Source organism: Myxocyprinus asiaticus, chromosome 9, assembly GCF_019703515.2.
Source record: "Myxocyprinus asiaticus isolate MX2 ecotype Aquarium Trade chromosome 9, UBuf_Myxa_2, whole genome shotgun sequence".
Classification (NCBI taxonomy): Eukaryota; Metazoa; Chordata; class Actinopteri; order Cypriniformes; family Catostomidae; genus Myxocyprinus; species Myxocyprinus asiaticus.
Genome location: NC_059352.1, coordinates 20,196,303 through 20,220,526, shown reverse-complemented (window position 1 = coordinate 20,220,526; position 24,224 = coordinate 20,196,303).

Sequence of the window (24,224 nt, the reverse complement as noted above, 5' to 3'; positions counted from 1 at the left end):
TAAATTGTATATATGCATTTTCTATAAATGTAGTAGAATATGGTAATGTAATTTAACATATATGTGATTAAGTGTATGTAATGTTATGTGAAGTATGTCATGTTTGGACCCCAGGAAGATTAGCTGACTGCCATGGCATCCGCTAATGGGGATCCTTAAAAAAACAATAAAACAATAGTCAGGACATTAATAACATGGAAAAAGTACTATATAAAAAAAAAAAAAAATACTTCAAAGATTTCTCATCAAAACATCCTCCATGTGTTGCCAACTTTTTGTCACATAAATACAGGACGCTTGAGCCCCTGTTGATTCAAAACGGGGCATTTCGCCATCTGATTGGGGTCCCGCTCAAGCATCTTCCTGCTGAAATACAGGACAATAGGCTTCCGTATGGGACATCTTCACTTCCGTCAAAATACAGGACGTCCCGGCTAATATAGGACAGTTGGCAACCCTATCCATGTGCAGCAATGACAGCTTTGCAGATCCTTGGCATTCTAGCTGTCAGTTTGTCCAGATACTCAGGTGACATTTCACCCCTCGCTTCCTGTAGCACTTGCCAGAGATGTGGCTGTCTTGTCAGGCACTTCTCACGCACCTTACAGTCTTGATGATCCCACGAAAGCTCAATGGGGTTAAGATCCATAACACTCTTTTCCAATTATCTGTTGTCCAATGTCTGTGTTTCTTTGCCCACTCTAAACTTTCTTTTTTTTTTTTCTGTTTCAAAAGTGGCTTTTTCTTTGCAATTCTTCCCATAAGGCCTGCACCCTTGAGTCTTCTCTTTTTGTTTGTACATGAAACTGGTGTTGAGCAGGTAGAATTAAATGAAGCTGTCAGCTGAGGACACCTTTGTATGAAATCTTTTGTTTTTTTTTTTTGTTTTCTTTTTTTTTTTGCAATTTCAAGCATTGTATAGCCTTCATTCCTAAAAACAATGATTGACGGATGAGTTTCTAGAGAAAGCTGTTTCTTTTTTGCCATTTCTGACCTAATATTGACCTTAAGACATGCCAGTCTATTGCATACTGTGGCAACTCAAAAACAAACACAAAGACAATGTTAAGCTTCATTTAATGAACCAAATAGCTTTCAACTGCATTTGATATAATGGCAAGTGATTGTCTAGTACCAAATTAGCAATTTAGCATGATCACTTAAGGATAAGGTGTTGGAGTGATGACTGCTGGAAATGGGGCCTATCTAGATTTGATCAAAAATGACTTTTTTCAAATAGTGATTGTGCTGTTCCCTATATGTCACTCACTCGACGTTGTATCGATGAAGTGACACTAGGGGTCACTCTTGGGAGCCTGAAACACCTCTGGTCTGATAAAAGGCCAATGAAAATTGGCGAGTGGTATTTGCACACCACTCCCCCAGACATATGGGTATAAAAGGAGCTGGTATGCAACCACTCATTCAGATTTTCTCTTCGGAGCTGAACATTCGATTTTCACTGAGCTGACTGTTCATTCACCTCTGCTGGATCTGACGGCGCATTTCAGTGGCTTCTCCCTCCTCTGCACTGGTGCACTGCAGAGAACGCCCCTGGGCACTTTGGTAGAAATAAAACAGTATATTTCTCTAAAAGAGCGGCACACATGGAACGTCTTTTTAAAGACGCATCTTTTTTAAAGATGCCTTTCCGTTTGTGTGTTATTCCTGGTTGTGGTTGTTATCTCTCAACTTCTGATGGTCATGATCATTGTCTTTCATGTCTGGGCGTGACCCACGCGGAGACAGCGTTCGTGGATGGATCATGTACTCATTGCGAGAACATCACCATGGCAACGTTGCGGTCGCGGCTTGCCTTCGTAAGAAAGCAAGCCACTCCAGCGGCTCCCCACCTCAGTCCTTCTACCTATGGGTATGAGGCCAGCACAGCTAGCACTGGGGGCGATTTGGGGAACCCAATGGGACCACCTCTGCCGGGTATCCCCCCACGGATCTCCCATTCCCCAGCACGCTCGTCTGCCCCGATCAGGTTTCCGGATGAGTCTGCCGGCTCGTCTCACGGTGAGTTCAACCTCTTGTTCGGAGACCATGAAGCTGATGAGCTCTCGAGCGCAGCATCGGAGAGCGGGCTCGTCCAGTCAGACGCGGAAGCCTCGGCTGGGCTCCCCTCCTCAGGTACGGTCGCCCAGTCACAGGCTGACGCGGAAATGATGGACATGCTTTCCTGGGCAGCCGCGAGCGTCAGGCTAGAGTGGAACCCTCCGCTCTCCCCTGAACCATTGCAGCTCAATGATTGGTTCCTGGGCTCACGGTGTTGCTCACAGCCACGCCCCGCCCCAGTTCCTTTCTTCCCGGAAGTGCACGATGAGCTGACAAGGTCGTGGGAGGCACCTTTTACTGCCCAGTCCTAATCTTTCAGCTCCCCCGCCCTCACTACCCTCGATGGTGGGGCGACCAGGGGCTATTCGGTGATTTCCCCTCCCGTCCAAGGCCTGTAGGTTTACGTCGTCCCTGACGGCCAAAGCCTACAGTGCCGCTGGACAAGCCGCCTCCACCCTGCACGCCATGGCTCTTCTGCAATCCACCAAGCCAAGGTGCTAAAGAAACTGCACGAGGGTAGTTCCACCCTGGGATTGATACAGGAGCTGCGCTCGGTGACCGACCTCGCTCTCCGGGCGAAGAAGGTCACGTCGCGGTCTCACGGTTGGGCGATGTCCACCTTGGTGGTCCAGGAGCACCACTTTTGGCTCAACCTGGTCGAGATGGGAGAGGCCGACAAGGCACGGTTCCTTGTTGCCCCCATTTCCCAGACAGAGGCTATCCAGCACATCCTGCCCCGGCGCGGCTCAAGATTCCGCACCCCGCCTGCTTATAGCCAAGGGCATCCCCCTGTGGTGACTGCACCGGCTCCTCCGGGCATGGAGCCCACCGCAGGAAGCAGATGCCACCCATTTCACGGCCAGCTGCCAAGAACCTGCGGAAAGCTTCGAAGCGCCCCTGAGATGGGCGACCCAGGGACAATGAAACCCACTGCTTTGGAGCTGGTAAGCAGACCACTCCATCCCCCGGTGGAGGGCCGGGAGGAGAATCTTTTGTTGCCTTTTCATTTAATTTTGCCGCATGCCCAAGTGGCTGCGGTACCCAAGAGTTCAGAAAAAGAGCGGTTTCCTTGTTCCCTGGGTCACATACCTGGTGTGCACGGCCGTCATCACGACCACCATTCACCATTCCATTTTGGCAGGTTTGGTGCTCCAGCAGTGGTCTCCCCGCCCCTGCGCGCCCAGCTGTGGCACAAATCCGCCCCCGATGTGACAGTCTCCACAGGTCACGAGGACAGGCCTCTTCCTCCCCCATCCCAGGCTGTTCCGGGGGTGGTCACAAGGAGCCAGGTAAGTGCTTCGATGTCTCTGAACTCAGCACGGCCACGACATGGCATGGCACCTCAGGCTCCGCCCCGCCGCGAGGCCCCACCCACCGGTACATCAGACGAGATTGTCTCCTTGGTCCCCCTTGCCCAGAGCTTGGACGCGTGGCTTGTGCTTTCCAACCCATCGCAATGGCTGATCCAGACCGTCCAACTCGGCTACGCGATTCAGTTCGTCAGGCGTCCACCCAGGTTCAGCGGCATCCACTTCACCATGGTGAAGGGTGAGAACGCTGCTACCTTGTGCGCGGAGATCGCTACCCTCCTACGGAAGGATGCGATAGAGCCTATCTCTCCAGCCGAGATGAAGAAGGGGTTTTACAGCCCCTACTTCACTGTACTGAAGAAAGGTGGTGGGTTGCGGCCAATCTTGGACCTGCGAGTACTGTACCGGGCTTTACACAGACTCCCGTTCAAGATGGTTCATGGTGGTAGACCTGAGGGACGCGTACTTCCACGTCTCGATTCTACCTCGACACAGACCCTTCCTGCGTTTTGCATTCAAGGGTCGGGCGTATCAGTACAAGGTCCTCCCTTTTGGCCTGTCCTTGTCCCCTCGCATCTTCACGAAGGTCGCAGAGGCAGCCCTTGCCCCGTTAAGGTAAGTGGGCATTCGCATCCTCAACTATCTCGACGATTGGCTAATCCTAGCTCACTCTCGGGATGTGTTGTGTACACACAGGGACCTGGTGCTCTCGCACCTCAGCCAACTACGGCTTCAGGTCAACTGGGAAAAGAGCAAGCTCCTCCCAGTTCAGAGCATCTCTTTTCTCGGCTTGGAGTTGGACTCCGTCTCGTTGATGGCGCGCCTCACGAATGAGCGCGCACAGTTGGTGCTGACCAGTTTGAAGGCATTCAGACAGAAGACAGCGGTTCCACTGAAACTGTTTCAGAGGCTCCTGGGGCATATGGCATCCTCAAAGGTGGCCACTCCACTCGGGTTGATGCATATGAGACCGCTTCAGCACTGGCTTCAGACACGAGTCCCGAGATTGACATGGTGCCACGGGACACATCACGTGGCCATCACGCCAATCTGTCACCACCTCTTCAGCCCTTGGACCTCACGTTCTACGGGCAGGCGTTCCACTAGAGCAGGTCTCCAGGCGCGTCATGGTTACGACAGATGCCTCCAAAATGGGCTGGGGTGCTGTATGCAATTGGCACGCAGCTGCTGGCTCCTGGACGGGCCCGCGACTACCTTGGCACATCAACTGCCTCGAGTTGTTGACAATTCTGCTTGCCCTGCAGAGGTTTCAGCAATTGATCCAGGGCAAGCACATGTTAGTTCGGACAGACAACATGGCAATGGTAGCATATGTCAACCGCCAAGGTGGTCTGCGCTCTCGTTGTATGTCACAACTTGCCCGCCGTCTCCTCCTCTGGAGTCAGCAGCACTTCAAGTCGCTGCGAGCCACTCACATCCCCGGCGACCTCAACACTACAGCAAATGAGCTGTCATGGCAGGTTACCCTCAGGGGAGAGTGGAGACTCCACCCTCAGGTGGTCCAGCTGATTTGGAGTTGATTCGGACAGGCACAGGTGGACCTGTTTGCCACCCAAGAATCCTCCCACTGCCCGCTCTGGTATGCCCTGACCGAGGCACCCCTCGGCACAGACACGCTGGCACACAGCTGGCCCCCTGGCCTGTGCAAATATGCATTTCCCCCAGTAAGCCTACTTGCACAGACTCTGCACAGACTCTGTGCAAGTTCAGGGAGTACGAGGAGCAGGTCGTCCTGGTAGCACCCTACTGACCCATCCAGACGTGGTTCTCGGACCTCACGCTCCTCGTGAATTCCCCTGAGGAAGGACCTTCTTTCTCAGGGACGGGGCACCATCTAGCACCCACGACCAGACCTCTGGAACCTCCATGTATGGCCCCTGGACGGAACGCAGAAGACCTAAGCGGTCTACCACCCGTGGTGGTAGACACGAACACTCAGGCTAGGGGGCTCCCTCTACGAGGCGCCTGTACGCCTTTAAGTGGCGTCTGTTTGATAAGTGGTGTTCTTCCTGACAGGAAGTCCCCCAGAGATGCGCAGTCGGATCAGTGCTTTCCTTCCTGCAGGAGAAGGAAAGCTTCTGGCTGCATCTGGCTGCATCTCCGCCTGGTACGGCAATAGCACCGCCCACAACCGCAAAGCCCTGCAAAGGATGGTGCGAACTGCCAGACACATCATTGGAGGTGAGCTTCCCTCCCTCCAGGACATATATACCAGGCGGTGTGTGAAAAAAGCTAGGAGGATCATCAGAGACTCCAGCCACCCGGACCATGGGCTGTTCTCACTGCTACCATCAGGCAGGCGGCATCACAGCATCAGAACCCGCACCAGCCGACTACATGACAGCTTCTTCCCCCAAGAAATCAGACTTTTGAACTCTTGATCTCCCACGATCAATACATCAGCGCTGCACTTTATTACTCTTATATCTCACACCGGACTGTCATAAATTATATTATTATTATATTTTATTCTCTCTTAACAACACACTGGCAACTTACTATCAACCGACAGCCAGAATGTCAATACAGTACAATACAACCTACTGCACATTTTATATATACATATATACTTTTTTATTGTATACTATGTATCCTATATTGTGTGTATTGTATACTGTACATTGTATGTTATTATATGTATATTGTGTTATGTATAATTATGTGTATATTAGATTTTAAATTGTGTTGTGTTAATCTGATGTTTATTGTAAATTGGTATATGTCTCATCACTGTTACTACGTTGCTCGGAACTGCACCCAAGAATTTCACACACTATTGCACTTGTGTATATGGTTGTGTGACAATAAAAGTGATTTGATTTGATTTCAGAGGTTGGAAGGGTGGCTGTCCCCTTCCACCTTGAAGGTGTATGTTGCTGCTATAGCAGCACACCACGACACAGTGAACGGTAAGTCCTTAGGGAAGTACGACCTGATCATCAGGTTCCTGAGAGGTGCCAGGAGGCCGAATCCCTCCAGACAGCACTTCGTTCCCTCATAGGACCTCTCTGTAGTTCTTCAGGGTCTACAGAGAGCCCCCTTTGAGCCTTTGCAGTCAGCTGAGTTTAAGGCACTCTCTTTGAAGACTGCCCTCCTGACTGCGCTCACTTCCATCAAGAGGGTAGAAGACCTGCAAGCATTTTCTGTCAGCAAAACGTGCCTGGAGTTCGGTCCGGGCTACTCTCATGTGATCCTGAGACCCTGACCGGGCTAAGTGACCAAGGTTCCCACGACCCCTTTTAGGGACCAGGTGGTGAACCTGCGAGTGCTGCCCCAGGAGGAGACAGACCCAGCTTTTTTTCTGCTTTGGTGCACAGCGGAAAGGATGCGCTGTCTCCAAGCAGAGGATCGCCCACTGGCTCATTGATGCCATAGCTATGGCATATCACACCCAGGACGTGCTGCCCCCGGTAGGGCTACGAGCCCATTCTACCAGGGTTATAGCGGCCTCCTGGGCCCTGGCCAGGGGTGCCACTCTAACAGACATTTGCAGGCAACACCCAACGCCTTTGCAAGGTTCTACAACCTCCGGGTGGAACCGGTTTCATCCCAGGTAGTGGCACGCAACACAAGCGGATAAGCCCGGGATAGCCGGCTGGGTGTATCGCTTGCACATAGTGCCTTTCACCTCCTCTGAGCTGAAGACATGCACCATTAATTCCCAGTAGTGTTCACAAACTATGTTCCCTGGTTGACTTCCTCTGAGCCCTGTGGCAGTTGAGTTTTCAGAGAAAGTCACTGCCGGCCCAGTACACGTGCTAACTAAGAGCCCTGTTCTGGGGTAGGTGCTCCGCATGTGGTGATTCCCTGTAAGGTAACCCCATGTGATGTATATATTCCGCTAATTAGTTTCCCTGTTGGCAAACTGTGTCTTCCTTCAGCAGAGCCTCCTCTGTCACAGTCCCCATGTTTGTAGTAACTCCTCCCCCGTTGGGTAGGATCTACCATGAGACTCTCCACATGGTCGGCAAGACCATGTGACATATTTTTCCACTTAAATATCCCCCCCTTTGGGCGAGGTGTGGTCTCCGCGGTGTCCTCCCCTTAGGAGGGACACCCCCCGACTAGACCTGGCGGCCCAGTCGGATAATCCCCCTTCTTTTTTAGGGAGTGGAAAAAAAGAAGGGGAAAAGAGGCCATGACTGGGTTAGACTGTCTCTATCTTTGGGTAGTCGACTTGTCCCCAAAGGGCCGTTCAACTCTCATAACTATGTTGGGGGAGGTTACGTGTCGGCCTGGTGCGCTGGCTACAAGGCGCACAGTGGTCTGCCCATCACACACCGCCAGTTCACGTAACAGTTCAGCCAGTTGCAGCATTTCTTATAGGGACCCCTAGTGTCACTACATCGACACAACGTCGAGTGAGTGACAGATAGGGAACGTCATGGTTACTTGCGTAACCTCCGTTCCCTGATGGAGGGAACGAGATGTTGTGTAACTCCTGCCACAACGCTGAACTACCCGCTGAAATGGCCGGACCTTGTCTCGGCTCCTCAGCATAAAACCTGAATGAGTGGTTGCATACCAGCTCCTTTTATGCCCGTATGTCCGGGGGAGTGGTATGCAAATACCACTCACCAATTTTCATTGGCTTTTTATCAAAGACCAGAGGTGTCTCGGGCTCCCAAGAGTGACCCCTAGTGTCACTACATCGACACAACATCTCGTTCCCTCCATCAGGGAACGGAGGTTACGCAAGTAACCATGAAGTTCCCACGACCACTTTTAGGGACCAGGTGGTGAACCTGCAAGCGCTGTCCCAGGAGGTAGCAGACCCAGCCCTGACGTTGCTGTGCCCGGAGCACGCTTTACGCATCTATTTGGATCGCACGCAGAGCTTTAGAGTCTCTGAGCAGCTCTTTGTCTGCTTTGGTGGACAGCAGAAAGGAAGCGCTGTCTCCAAGCAGAGGATCGCCTACTGGCTCATTGACGCCATAACAATGGCATATCACGCCTAGGACGTGCCGCCTCTGGCAGGGCTACGAGCCCATTCTACCAGGGGTGTAGCGGCCTCCTGGGCCTTGAACAGTGGCGCCTCTCAAACAGACATTTGCAGAGCAGTGGGCTGGGCAACACCCAACACCTTTGCGAGGTTCTACAATCTCCGGGTGGAACCGGTTTCATCCCATGTAGTGGCAGGCACAAGCAGGTAAGTCTGGGACAGCTGGCCGGGTATATCACTTGCGCATAGTGCCTTTCACCTCCCCTGAGCTGAAGATGTGTGCTGTTGACTCCCAGTAATGTTCACAAACTGTGTTCCCTGGATGATTTCCTCCGAGCCCTGTGGCAGATGAGTTCGCAGAGAAACTCGATGCCAGCTCACTACATGTGCTAACTAAGCCCTGTACTGAGGTAGGTGCTCCGCATTTGGTGGTTCCCCATAGGTAACCCCATGCAATGTATATCTTCCGCTAATTCGTTTCCTTGTTGGTAAACTGCATCTTCCTTGGGCAGAGGCCCCTCTGCCCCAGTCACCATGCTTGTAGAAACTCCTCCCCCATATGGTAGGACCTACCATGGGACTTCTCCACATGACATAGTTGTCAAAAAGCCCCCCTTGGGAGATGTGCGCATTGAGAAAGCGGACTTTCTCAGCGTCATGCATCTCCGCAAGGTTGAGCCACAGGTGCTGCTCTTGGACCACCAAGGTGGACATTGTCTGGCCAAGGGCGCATGCCATGATTGGTCGTGGTACGCAGTTCCTGCATGAGCCCTGGGTCGGTCCTACCCTCATGCAGATCTTTGAGCACCTTGGCCTAGTGAACCTGCAGGATGGCCATGTCGTGCAGGGTGGAGGTGGCCTGACCCGTGGTGTTGTAAGCCTTCTCTACAAGTGACGAAGAAATCTTACATACCTTCGAAGGGAGCCTTGGTCGGTTCCTCCAGGTGGCTATGCCCTGCGGGCATAAATGCACTGCTATGGCATGTTCTACCTGGAGAAGCTCGATGTATCCCTTAGCTGCCCTTCTGTTGAGGGTAGTTAGGGTGGATGAGCTGGAGAAGCATGTATGGGCAGAGAAAGGTGCCTTCCACGACTTTGTGAGCTCCTCGTACACTTCCGGGAAGAAGGCAAGCCCAGAAACCAATCATCCAGCCGTGAATGCTCGGGGCAGGGCGAAGGGTTCCACTCAAGCCCGATGTTCGTGGCTGCCCGGGCAAGCACGGCTGCCAACTCAGTGTCCACCTCATCCTGAGCTCTACCGCCCAAGAGCGGGAGCTCAGAAGATTCCTCCACTTCCAAAAGCAGAAGCCCACCCTCCGATGTTGCGACCGATAACTCAGCCTCGTTGCGAGCCCAAACGAGGTATTAAATCCGCCCTGAGGCAGACCGCCTGCCTCGCTCATGAACTCTAACCGGGCAGAATGAGCATGATGGGGATGGGAGGTCCGCGGGGACTGAGCTGGCAGGAACGCTCCCATATCCACATCCAGATCACCCGCAGTGCTCGCCGACGCAGCCGTCTGAGTCTCAACCCAGGACACACCTGGTCGGGAAGCAGCCATGGTGGCTCTCTGCTTCACGAAGAAGGAAGAAAGCCGCGACCGCAATGTTCTCATGGGCATGTTCTCGCAGTGAGAACATGACCCCTCCACGAAAGCTGCCTCGGCGTGCTGGCGACCCAAGCACTCGTGACAGATTTCGTGGCCATCTGGTGGGGAGAGATAACGGCCACATCCAGTAGCACAAAGGCGAAAGGACATCTTTAAAAAGACGCCAATCGTTTGTGCAAGCTCTTTTAGAGAAAATATACTATTTTGAAATATACTCTTTTAACACCTGTGGACTCAGCCTCCGAAGTGCCCAGGGGAAGCACAACACTTGATCGTGTGAGGGTGACCGCTGATATGCACTGTAAATTCCAGCAGCAGAAGGTAAGGTGACGGGACGAACACACATACGTTCGGCTCCGAAGAACAAGTCTGAATGAGTGGTGCATGTCATCTTCTTTTATACCCGTATGTCCGGGGCAGAGAGTGGCATGCAAATTCCACTTGCCAATTTTTATTGGCCTTTTCTGAATAAAACAAAGGTGATTGGGGCTCTCAAGAGTGAACCCCTAGTGTCACTACATCGACACATCGTCGAGTGAGTGACAGACAGGGAACCAGCCTTATGTCTACCATAAAATGGATGTCATTATGTCTGATCATTTGTAAACTGCATGTTTAATGTTAAACAGTGAACTTTTTTGTCATTTTTTTTTTTTTTTTTTACGTTATAAATAGTATTTTCACAACATTGCAGAAATGTTGTTATGACATTTTTATCATGTCCATAAATTTCCTTGTGATATTTTGGAACCTACTTATCATGTCCAACTTAGTAGCACTTCACATGCTAAGTATTAGAAAAGAGTCTTGTATTCAACATAACCTCAAATTCTCTGACTGAACTAGAAAGAAGCATTCAGTCAATGAACAAGTTGGTAAGTTGTAAATGTGTATGTAAATTTAAATTAAAGGCATTGCATGTCAACATTACTTTATCATTTAAATACCATATTTATACCATGGAATGACTGGGGAAATATCAATCTCAAGCTCCTTGGCTAAAGGTAAACTGGCCTGAAGTATTTTTGTACTCGATAAGTTAATGCACTGTACATGCTTGTGTAGTATATGAGACAACAGTTTGTGTAAGGCTAGTTTACTTACATTTTTACATTTAAATATTTCTTCATTTATCCAAGGCAACTTACAAATGAACAATATACCCTGATAGCACACTACATCAACCATGGAGATGTATTTTTTGCGTTGTTTGCTCATCTGCAATTAATCTATAAGACATATGTCAATAAGTATGTCTTGGATGTCAATAAGACATTTTTAACATTACATCATGCCCAGTTGCAAAGACATTCTGAATGCTTAAAGTTATGAGTCTGACTCCGTCACTATACAATTGCTCAGGTGGTTGCTGGGGTGTCTTTTCGGCATGCATGCTTATCCATCAGCTTAACCCTGTCTATAGGCAGGGCTCATTGTGCTCTTTAAAAATATAATAGTCTTCAGTTGCATGCATAGTCTGATTAGTCAATTCGTTTTAATCACCCTTACACATAGTCCTTCAGGTCACTAGATAAACCCATTGGGAACACATAACTAACACACTCAGGGATAGACTGCAGCTTGCATGTCTGGTAGTCAGATCTGCTGTTGGGGGGATTGTTTTTTTTTTTTTTTTTTTTGTGCTTGCACTGGTTTCACAGCAGCAGTATATTGACTATGTCAAGCAGCAGCAGGCGTTAAGCAGATCAGTCGACAGGACCAAGCCTACTCCACAGTCTTGCATCAACTTAAATCATTAAGCTAAATCGAGAGTCACTCATACACATTGTTTTTGGGTCACTAGATAAACCCATTGAGAACACATTTAGGGATACATGGCAAGCTACACGTGACTGAAATCCACCTCACTGCAGCCCACGTCTGTCAGTCTGATCTGCTGGGGGGAGGGGAGACATTGCTTTTCACTGTATTATCTATCTTTAAATATAGCTTTTGGGGGGCTTTATCTTGATATTGGTACAGTAGCAGCATTATGTCTTTTCTGTCTCAGCAGCATCACATTTTCATGTCAAAAGCAGCAGCATATTGACTCATGTCAAACAGCAGCAGCAGGCGTTAAGCAAATCAGTTGTTAAGACCAAGCCTACTCCAATGTCTTGCATCAACTTAAATCTTTAAGCTAAATCGAGTTGTCCTATCTGAAATGACAATCAAGTTCAGTTAGGAAACTCTACAGGGTGCATGATGCTCATAGTTAACTAGTAATTTAGTTCAGTCACACATACACATAGTTTTTAGGGTCACTAGATAAAACTATTGAACACATTTGGGATACATGGCAAGATACACATGACTGAAATCCTCCTCACTGCAGCCCACGTCTGACGGTCTGGTCTGCTTGGGAGGAGGGCAGACAGGGGAGACATTGCTGTTTGCTTGTATTATCTATTTGTAAATATATCTGTTGGAAGGCTTTATCCTGATGTTGGTACAGTAGCAGCAGCATGTCTCTTCTGTCTCAGCAGCATCATGTTTTTGTGGCAACAGCAGCAGCATGCATAAAGCAGATCTAGTCCGCCAAGACTAAGCTTACTTCATTGTCATTATAATCAATAGAAATCTTTAATATACTGTATCTCTGGGTGTTGTCCTAACTGAAATATATAATTTACTCTTTACAGGTACAACAGAGAAAACTCACAAACAAAGAGTTGAACCATAACACCAGCACACTGCATGAGTCTGTTTGTTTGTAGCTTGCTAGCCTGCTTAGCATTGCTTATTCTTATACGCTCATTGTTTAATTTTACTGCATGGTTTGTTTTTTTTTCTTCTGAATTTCTACTGTTTCAACTGTGTGTATATTACCATGCACACCCGTTTTCTTTCTTTTCTTAAAAAACAAACAAACAAAAAAACACATTTTGACTATGTGCATTTGTTTTCTTCTCTGTGTTTTACAGAGATTATTGCATCAATCTCAAACATCTGCTGATCTGGAACTAACACAACAACAGCAAACAATTGCGTGAGGGTTTCACATCGATCTCAAACCCTCGCCACTCAAGAACAACCATAACAACAACAACAAACAATTGCAGTAAGTTATGGCATCTGCTCATATTATTGCTTCCTGCATTGCATGCCACATGTTTATTATAGCTTCTTCCATCAACAGTTAGGGGTTTACATGTGATAAATATAAGGAAATAGTCAGGCTGACAGAGAAGGTTAATGAGTTAGAGGCACGCAACCGAATGCTAGTGGAGGTCAGTGAGAAAGAGAAGCTGGTAGATACTGTTTTGGATGCGGAAGAAACAGCAAGCAACACATACTTTTGTTCCGGCTGTAGAGCCCCGCAGCAGAGCATTTGGGTGACATCTCGGCGGCATACTCGCTCAGCAAAGTGACACCACTCTACCATTCTTGTTAGGTTTTCCAATCAATTCTCCCAACTCATTGATGCACCACTGAGAATCATGTTGAAAGAGCCTTGGCTTTAGGAGGTTCTATTGTAAGGAATGTGAAAATAGAGACTACAGCCTCTATTGTTAAATGTTTTTCCGGTGCCTGAGCACCTGACATCAGATCAAATTTACAAGTGCTGGCTAATGCTAAACATAGATTTTCTAAAATAGTTATTCATGTCTGCACTAACGATGTCCGGCTTTGCCAGTTGGAGATCACTTAAGATAATGTTAAAGAGGTGTGTAAACTTGCAAAAATGATGTCAGACACTGTAATATGCTCTGGCCCCCTCCCTGCTCATTGTGGTGATGAGGTTCATAGTAGATTAGTGTCACTGAATGACTGGATGTCTGAGTGGTGTCTGGAGAATAGCATAGAATTTCTAGACAATTGGAAGAGTTTCTGACCTCCCAAAGAGAGACGGACTCTATCCCTCCAGGGAAGGTGCCGTTCTCCTCTCTAGTAATTTGGCTCATAGTCGTAATAGTGATAGTATTTGACTAACCGAGCCCCAGGTCAGGAAGCAGACAAACTGGCTAATCCGAACATCTGTTAGCTGCCTCGAGATGTCACACAGGTCACATAAACAACAACACATAAAGACTGTATCACCTAGATATCACATAGAGACTGTGTCTGTTCCCCGAACTACCAAACACAAACCCCTCCCTAAATCATTTAGAAAAAAAAATATTAAGGTAAAACTTAAAAAAAAAAAAAAAAAATAGAAGATAAACATCATATAAAGATAGGACTACTAAACATTAGATCTCTTTCAACCAAAGCACTAATTGCAAGTTAAATTATTACAAATCATAATTTGGATGCGCTCTGTTTGACCGAAACCTGGCTTAAACTGGATGAATATATTAGTTTAAATGAAACCACTCCCCCACGTTATCGCTATAAACATGAGCCTCACCTTAAGGGTCGAGGAGGAGGTGTTGCTGCAATTACAGTGAAGTGTTTGGTGTTACTCAGAGGACAGGATATAAATGTAAGTCTTTTCAACTAATGATGCTTAATGTGACAAGTCAGGTACATTTAAAATTGCGCTTGCTACAGTATATAGATCACCCAGGCCATATTCTGATTTCCTTGGTGAATTTGCAAATTTTCTATCAGATCTAGTAGTTACTGTGGATAGAGCTTTAATTGTTGGTGACTTCAACATTCACATAGATAATGAAAATGACACATTGGGATTAGCATTTATCAATTATTCTAAGATCAAAAAAATGGAGCGTAAGTGGAAGAATACAAAATTAGAGGTATTTTGCTGTGCATGGAAGGATAGTGTCTCTAGATACAGAGAGGCACTAAAAACTGCCAGGTCAGCATATTTGAGCAAACTCATAAAAAATAACCACAACAATCCTTGGTGTTTATTCTGTACTGTGGCTAAATTTGTTAGGAATAAAGCCTCGACTGAACCAGATATTCTGTCGCAGCACAATAGTAATGACTTCATGTATTTATTTACTGATAAAACTTAAATAATCAAAAATAAAATTGGAATTATGCAATCGTCTGTCACAGTACTACAGAAAACAGTATCTCATAATTTTCCTCATGAGCAACTTCAATCCTTCGCTGTCATAGGTGATGAAGAGCTAACAAAACTTATCGAAACATCAAAAGCCACAACATGTATGTTAGATCCAATATTAGCCAAACTCTTAAAAGAGATATTCCCTGTAATCTCATAACCTCTTCTTAATATTATTAACTCCTCGCTTTGTCCGGGACGCAGACACACTCACTCAGTTTACGTCTAGACTAAAGACTCATCTATTTAGCCAGGCATACACCTAATTTATCCATCAACTCACAATTAGGCTGCTTTAGTTAGGTCTGCTGGAACTAGAAATATTAATCATGCTCCATAAATCTGCAAAAAATTGAATGTCATCTACACTAATATTATTGTATTTATTTCACTGTCACAACCTTGGGATTCATATCCCGAGGTTACCAGAGCCGACCAGATCCAAATCCATTCCTGCTTGGTATCGGACACCACAGCTATGTGTCTCTGAGTGATGATGACTAAATTCATCCAGTGCCAGCCAGACATTACTTTAGTCTATTACGATGGACTTCATGGGATGAACTGATGCCAACTCCAACCATAAGACATGGGATACTTCATATGCCACTGCCTGAACTTTGGACTTAGGATGGACCGCACCAAAATTACCTGCTGGTTGAACTGCGATGCACCTCACTGATCTCTGCCTGCATCGCCTTGGTCTAATGATGGACTACACTCTTAAAATGGAATACATAGACTTTCAATTATTTGCCAGCAAAAAATTTGCCTTCATCGGCCAATTAACAAAGGACAATGCATCAATATGAACTTAAAGATATTTGTCAATAATCTTACAGTTCATACAAAATCTTTGTATAAACACTAGCCCTTAACACTTACTTGACCTGCACTGCACATAAATAACTAATATTGGCATTTATTCATGCTGTTTAGCCAGAGGGGAACTGGCCCCCACAGGGAGCCTGGTTTCTCCCAAGATTTTTTTTTTCCATTAACCAATGTTGGGCCTCATGTATTCAGATAGAAGACAAAGGCAGGCCTAACACAGTCGTAAAACCTAACTCAGGCCCTCATATACCAGGTCATAAATCTTACTGATACTGAAAACCGCACCAAAATCAAACAAAAGGAGTCCAAAACAGCCTACAAATCCCATGAAGCCTTGCTCACTAAAGGATCGAACTCTCAACTCCTATTGGATGAGGCACACAACAGAATGCACCTCAACCATGACATCATCAGGAGTAGAAATACCTCTGAAATGCTTCCAGGATTTGCTTCCAGCAACTTTGCTCACCGTATGTAGACGCAGCTCATCGCTGCTCTCAGGTGCAGCCTAGTGGCACAAGGAAGTAACGTCCGACTTGAAACTCACTGGATGAGTTGAGATTACTCTGTGTTCCACCGAACACTCTAACGGATCCGAAGGAGACTGCCTAGCAATCATCCATTTGCCTGCAGAAGTGAAGAGAAAAGATTTCTCTTCCCTCTTCAATCAAGTGAACTTCGCTGATTTCTCCGCCAGCCCGCCGAGAATCAGCAACCATACTGACCGCCGACAGAGTGAGGAAACGGCCTCCCATCATCACCCGAGCCTCAAGGAACCGAGTTGGAGTTAAAGGACGGATGAACACACATTCTGCATCCTCATGCGATTCAAGTAAGAGGTTTATGTCTGGGCAGAGATAGAATATTATAGTGTGTTATTCTTGTGTACCAAGGTTATTGCTTGTACAGTTTATGGACCGCCATGTCCTCTCATTATTAATACTCAGGGTATTAATTATCACAAATTTGATTTGCTGTGAGTGAGACCGGCAAACTTAGTTTATCCATTAAAGAATCAAAGACCGGGACAGTTTACGAGCCGTCCACCACGTCTCTGAGTGATAAACTAACAGCTGCTTCCTCTCTCACGATCGCGAAACCGGCTTTGGGGCCGTCACTTTATTCTCTCTCTCTCTCTCGTACTAACCACACACGCGCGCGCGCGCGAGATCCCTCACAAACATTCTCGGACACATTTTTGGCTAGTAGATAGCTTTGTGATAAAGCTCAGCTTTGTCCCTAAGCTATCATACAAGCGGATACACACGGTAACTGGTAGACGCCATTGACTGGTTTCTCTCCGCCCACATTCGCGGCCATATTCTCTGGTTGGAAGTCTCGCGTGACATACTCTCCACGAGAGTAACGTCCGCCATTTTGTGTGCGTCCCTCCTTACACACACACACACACACACACACTCGCTCTCTCACACACACACACACCCTCATGTGTTATAGGATTATTTTGATTTCCATATCTAATCATATCACTGTTTAGTTTGTAGTTGTAAGTCGGAAGTTTATTGACTGCATTGTATTAATTATTAATTGATATTACTGCATAAATAAACTGTTATATTACAAAGAGAAGTGTTTTGGTTTGTTTTGCATACACCTGTGTCATGCTGATGGGATGTCAGTGCTCGAATTCAAGCCTTCATTTGTTTTTTTCCGAAAATCGATATTCTTCGGATGTCGATTTTCCTAATAAAACAATCTAATATTGAGACTGTTATACTATCTGGTTATTAATCCCTGATTCCAGGGTGGTGCCCCGTCAATGTTAATCCTTATTAATATTCTATTGATTTTTAATAATTGATAATTATCTTTGATGATTGTTGAATTTGAATGATCAATAAGCTAGTGTTAATTTTAATTAATGTTTCATCGATGTTAACAATTAACGATTATCTTTGATAACTGTTGATTTAAAGGATTAGAAAAAGCTAGCATTGATTCTCATCAATGTTCTATTGATTTTAATAATTAATAATAATTATATTATAATATTATATTATTATATAATTATAATAATAATTATTAATTATTGCTAATAACCAGCCCCATGAGGTTTTAATGAATTAGATTCAATTAATTAATTTAAATATTAATTAATAACTAAATAAATAATTATCGATTATTTCTGATAGTAACACTGATCTAAACAACCAGTAAAGCCCTACACCAATATCTTATGGAGTTTTGTGTTCCTTGCCATAGTCGACTTCAGCTTGCTCACTGGGGTTCTAAATTCAATTATGATTTCATTATTTAATTATTTATTTTTTATACACAATGTACAATCATATTTAATCAAACTACACAATGATGACTCTAAGACTTTGTAGATATTACAGTTTTCATTTTCTGTTAATGCATGATTTTCTGTAAAGCTGCTTTGCAAAGATGTGTGTTGTGAAAAGTGCTATACAAATAAAAATGACTTGACTTGACTTGAAAGAGTTCAAGGCATAAAGATGTGAAAAGACATGTTGCACAATGACCATGAAAAGCTCCTGATAGTGGAAGGAGTAAATGAGCATAGATCAATGCACCATAATTGCTGTTTTACTCAAAAATGATTACTGATAAGTTTGATTCAAACTTGTTTACATAATTTAAACCATTTGTTTAAGTTTGCTTTATATAAAATGAGGTAAATTAATGCCAAAGTAAATAGCTACTTTTCCTTTTACCAAACTATATTGTTTAAAACATATTAATTTTGTTTAGGCCTACTACATTTTTAAAGTCCATACCAATTTAAGTATAATTAAATACTTCACATATATTCTTAATTAATATGTACTGTGTTTAAAGATAATATGTGTTTATTTAAAGATTACTCAGTGTAAAGTTTACTCAATTACAACAATGTGAGTTGTAAAACTGTCTTTCATGCATATTTATTTAGGCTTAATTGCTATTTGTAACATTTTTATTATTTTTAATGCACATGTATTATACACTAAAATGTTTGTAAAATGTTGTATATGACCTCCAGACGTCTTGCTATATCCTGCTCAATTCTGGGTCACTTATTATATATGCTTCCATTGCTGTAATTAATTGATGTAACATCTCCTTTTGTTGGTATGCATATGGTACGATTGTCACGTCTAGATGTGTTTTTGTTCATGTTTTGTGTTAATGTCTTTTATTTAGAAAAGTGTTTCCATGTCATGTTATTTCCTGTTTCCTTGCCATGTCATGTGATTCCCTGTTTCCACATCAAGTCATGTGATTTTCCTGTTTCCCTCATGTTCATGTGTCCTGTTTCCATTGGTTATAGTCTTGTTATTAGTTCTGTTATGTCATTGGTTCATGGTCATTGTCTTGTTATCTTGTTTATTACTTCAGTCTTGTGATTGGTTGTCTTGTTTACGTGTTACCCATGTCTGTGTATTTAATCAGAATCAGAATCAGCATCAGTTTTATTGCTTATACATTTATGTGCTTACACATGCAAGGAATTTGTCTTGGTGACAGGAGCTTCCAGTGTACAACAATACAAAAACAGCAGCAAGACATAGATAATAATAAAAAATAAAACAAATTATACACATACATACATACATACATACATACACACATACACATGAGTAGTGCCGTGTTAAGCCCTCATGTTTGCCATTGTCTCTTGTCAGGTATGGTTTATGTAATGTTGTTTGGATGTCAAGTCAAGTCCATGTTTATGTTTCTGTTCACGGTTTTTGGATTCTACGTTTATGAATAAACTGCACTTGGGTTCTTTACATCACCATCATCTTCGACTGCCTGTCATTGCCAGCATTCATTACAACAATGAACTCTATTATACAACATTCTCCTCCCTGCTGACAGTGAGAAACATATACACACATTTGTTATATCGAGGCTACCTAAAAACTCTTACAAAGAGTTCAGAATAAAGCTGTAAAACTAATGTCTTGTACTAGACCGAGGAATCATATTACTTTCTCAGTCTCATAAATAATTTGAAGATTACCAATTTTAGAAATGTTCATGGTGTTGACCCCACATATATATGATGACTACTGTAAATACTGGATATTTGAGCTAGATCACCCAGATCATCCAACTGCAACTTGCTGGTTATACCTAAAAGACAGCTGCAAATTTGGGAGTCAGCTTTTAGTCACTATGGTCCTAAGCTGTCGAACTTCCTGCAACAAACCTAAGAGCAGTTGACTTGCACATGCTATCAACATACCATATAAGTAACATTCCCTGTCTGTCACTCACTCGACGTTGTGTCAATGTAGTGACACTAGGGGGTTCACTCTTGAGAGCCCCAATCACCTTTTCTTTATTCAGAAAAGGCCAATGAAAATTGGTGAGTGGAATTTGCATGCCACTCTCTGCCCTGGACATACAGGTATAAAAGGAGATGGCATGCACCACTCATTCAGACTTGTTCTTTGGAGCCGAGCGCATGTGTGTATTCGTCCCTTCACCTTATCTTCTGCTGCTGGAATTTACAGCGCATATCAGTGGTCACCCTTACACAGTCAAGTGTTGTGCTTCCCTTGGGCGCTTTGGCGGCTTCGGTGAGTCCACAGATGTTAAAAGAGTATATTCCAAAAGCATATATTTTCTCAAAAAGAGCTTGCACAAACGATTGCCGTCTTTTTAAAGATGTCCTTCGACTTTTTACTACTGGGTGCAGCCATTATCTCTCCCCACTGGATGGCCATGAGATTAGTTTCGAGTGCTTGGGTCACCAGCACGCCGAGGCAGCTTTTGTGGAGGGGTCATGTTCTCACTGCGAGAACATGCCCATGAGAACATTGCAGTCGCAGCTCTCTTCCTTCTTCGTGAAGCAGAGAGCCACCATGGCTGCTTCCCGACCCGGCCTGTCCTGGTTGAAACTCAGGCAGCTGCGTCGGTGAGAGCCGTGGGTGATCTGGATGTGGATATGGGAGTGTTTACGCTGGCTCAATCCCCACGGACCTCCCAGGCCCCAGCACGCTCGTTCTGCCCGGTAGAGTTCATGAGCGAGGTAGGCGGTCCGCACGACGAGGATGAGTTATCGGTTGCAGCATTGGTTGCTTTCGGAAGCGGACGAATCTTCTGAGCTCCCGCTCTCGGGTGGTAGAGCTCAGGATGAGGCGGACGCAGAGTTGGCAGCCATGCTTGCCTGGACGGTCGCGAACATCGGGCTTGAGTGGACTCTGAGAGTTTGCGGCTAGATGATTGGTTTCTGAGCTCAGAGCATGACTCACAGCTGCACCCCGCCCCAGTGCCCTTCTTCCCGGAGGAGCACGAGGAGCTCACGAAGTCATGGAAGGCACCTTTCTCTGCCCGTACACGCTTTGCTGGCTCGTCCACCCTAACTACCCTCGACGCCGGAGTGGCTAAGGGATATGTTGAGCTTCCCCAGGTAGAGCGCACCATTGCAGTGCATTTATGCCCGCAGGGCGCAGCCACCTGGAGGAACTGACCAAGGCTCCCTTCCAAGGCGTGTACATTTTCTTCTTCACTCATGGCGAAGGCTTACAATGCCGCTTCCGCCCTGCATGCCATGGCCATCCTGCAGGTCCACCAGCCCAAGATGCTCAAAGATATGCACGAGGGTCGGACCAACCCAGGGCTTTTGCAGGAACTGCGTACCGCGACCGACCTCGCTCTACAGGCGATGAAAGTCACGCCGTGTGCCCTGGGCCAGACGATGTCCACCTTGGTGGTCTAACAGCGGCACCTGTGGCTCAACCTTGTGGAGATGCGTAATGCAGAGAAGGTCCACTTTCTCAATGCACCAATCTCCTAAGGGGGGGCTCTTTGGTGACACTGTCGAGGATTTCGGCCACCAATTCTCAACGGTGAAGAAGCAGACGGAGGCCATCAAACACATCCTTGCGTGGCTCGGACACCTATAGGCCTCCGAAGTCCCGTGCCCCATCTGCCTTTCACCAGGGCCATCATCCTGCGGTGCCAGCACCGGCTCCCCCACCATCAGAGCCCGTATGCCGGTCTTTGAGAAGAAGATCCTCCCGCAGGAAGGTGGCACCGCCCGCCCACCAGCCACCGGCAAGAACCATGGATGGGCTTCATGGCAGTCCAAAGACGGATGACCCAGGGATGAGGCAGATCTCAGCTATTGCAGCAAATCACGATACACTGGATGGGAGACTCTCTCGACAGCACGACCTGATCACTAGGTTCCTCAAAGGCACGAGGAGATTGAATCCCCCTAGACTGTGCCTGATCCCTCTTGGGATCTCTCTGTGGTCCTACCTGCCTTACAGAGGGCCCTCTTTGAGCCCCTGGAGCAGGCCAAGCTCAGCACTTTGTCCCTGAAGACGGCCCTCCTGGTGGCGCTCACTTCTATCAAGAGGGTGGGGGACTTGCAGGTGCTCTCTGTCACCAACGAATGCCTGGCCAGCACACTCTCACATGATCTTGAGACCCCAGCACGGTTACGTGACCAAAGTTCCCACCACTCCCTTCCGGGATCAGGTGATGAAACTGCAAGCGCTCCATTCAGAGGAGGAAGACCCAGCCTTGTCATTGCTGTGTCCAGTTCACACCCTGCACATCTATCTGGACTGCACGCAGAGCTTTAGATGCTTGGAGCAGCTCTTTGTCTGCTTTGGAGGGCAGCAGAAGGCGAAAGCTGTCTCCAAACATAGGTTGTCCCATTGGATTGTGGATGCCATTTTTCTGGCTTACCAATCACAAGACCTACCATGCTCTTTGGGAGTCCAGGCGCACTACATCAGAGGTGTTGCATCCTCCTGGGCACTATTGAGGTGCGCCTCTCTAGCAGACATATGCAGAGCAGTGGGTTGGGCTACACCCAATACCTTTGCGAGGTTCTACAACCTGCGCAAAGAACCGGTTTTGACCCGAGTGTTATGGGGTAACAACAGGTAGGCCGGGCGGCTGGTAGGGTGTATCGCTTGCATTGCACCTTTCCCCTTTTGAGGTGATAATGTGTGCTATCTTGTCCACAACAGTTCCCCTTGAAAAACAGTTTTCATGTGGGCTCAGTGCTTCATACGTGGGGATTCCCCCTTGGTAATCCTGTATGATGCGTTTCCACTGTTCGGTTTCCCCTCAGCTGAACCCTGTGTTTCCCCTCGTCAGAGCTCTGCTCTGCCTCAGCCACTGTTGCTGTGTACCCTCTCCATAGATAGGGTCTTCCCCAGTGGTATCATTCCATATGTGAACTTCCCCATTGGTAAGTCCATGGGAGGTATTCGCCACATGTTAACCTCCTTCTTGTAGGATGTGGTCTCCGTAATGCTCTCCCTCCTGGAGAGGGAAGATAACTTCCCCAGCACTATTCTAGTAGGTGCTCAGTGGGAAATTACTTAATACAAAAAGCAGGAAAGGCCACCACCTGTAGCTTCCGTGGGTAAGTCCTCCTCCCTTATTGAGACCCGGGAGACTTCTTTCCTAACTCGCTGGAAGGTCACGACATGGTCGAGCACTCGCTGCGAGACATGCAGCAGCCTGCCAGTGTCCGCACCTCCGTACCTCGCGACACGGTTCAGCGCCTGCGGCGTTTCCTATAGGAACCCCTAGTGTCACTACATCAACACAACGTTGAGTGAGTGACAGACAGGGAACGTGTTGGTTACTGATGTAACCTCTGTTCCCTGATGGAGGGAACGATACATTGTGTCTCCTACCATGGTGCTGAACCAACTGCTGACATGGCGGGGACTCTCTCTCGGCTCCTCAGCACAACTCTGAATGAGTGGTGCATGCCATCTCCTTTTATACCCATATGTCTGGGGTGGAGAGTGGCATGCAAGTTCCACTCGCCAATGTTCACTGGCCTTTTCTGAATAAAGCAAAGGTGATTGGGGCTCTCATGAGCGAACCCCTAGTGTCACTACATCGACACAACGTCTCGTTTCCTCCATCAGGGAACAGAGGTTACATCAGTAACCAAGACATTTTACATACTAGCTTTCCATCCACATTAGGTGGACTGCCTGAGAAGTTGAATTAAAAGTTGTGATGCTTATGCTACTGGTGTGTGAATACATTCATTTTGTCATTTATGAAGCACTGGTGCTACAACTATGGTGGACTCACCATTGAGTAATAAGCCTGCTAAGAATTGCTTGAGATGTGGATTTCATTGCAATATCTGACTGATGAAACAAACAGGCTTGTTTACAAAGTATCAGGAATGAATAATAGAGCACATGCTTGGCTTAGCACCCTCTTGTCCTGCTGTTGAAATCTGGCTAAAAAGGCTGGCCATTATCTGGCAAAAATAAATTAAAAATAAAACTTCAGGCAGTGCATCCATTTCTGTCACACAGTAACGCTGCTGGTCAGGGCAATGTGCAATGTTTGTACTGTAATAGGCCCAATGCACAGAAACAGTGTTTATTTGCCCTTGGATTGGGAAAAGGGAGGGGTAATGGGCATGATGCAGACCAGACTCAAAACTGTATCCCCAGGAGCACTAGGGGTGGTTCTGTTCTTGGGTCAGTGGATATCTG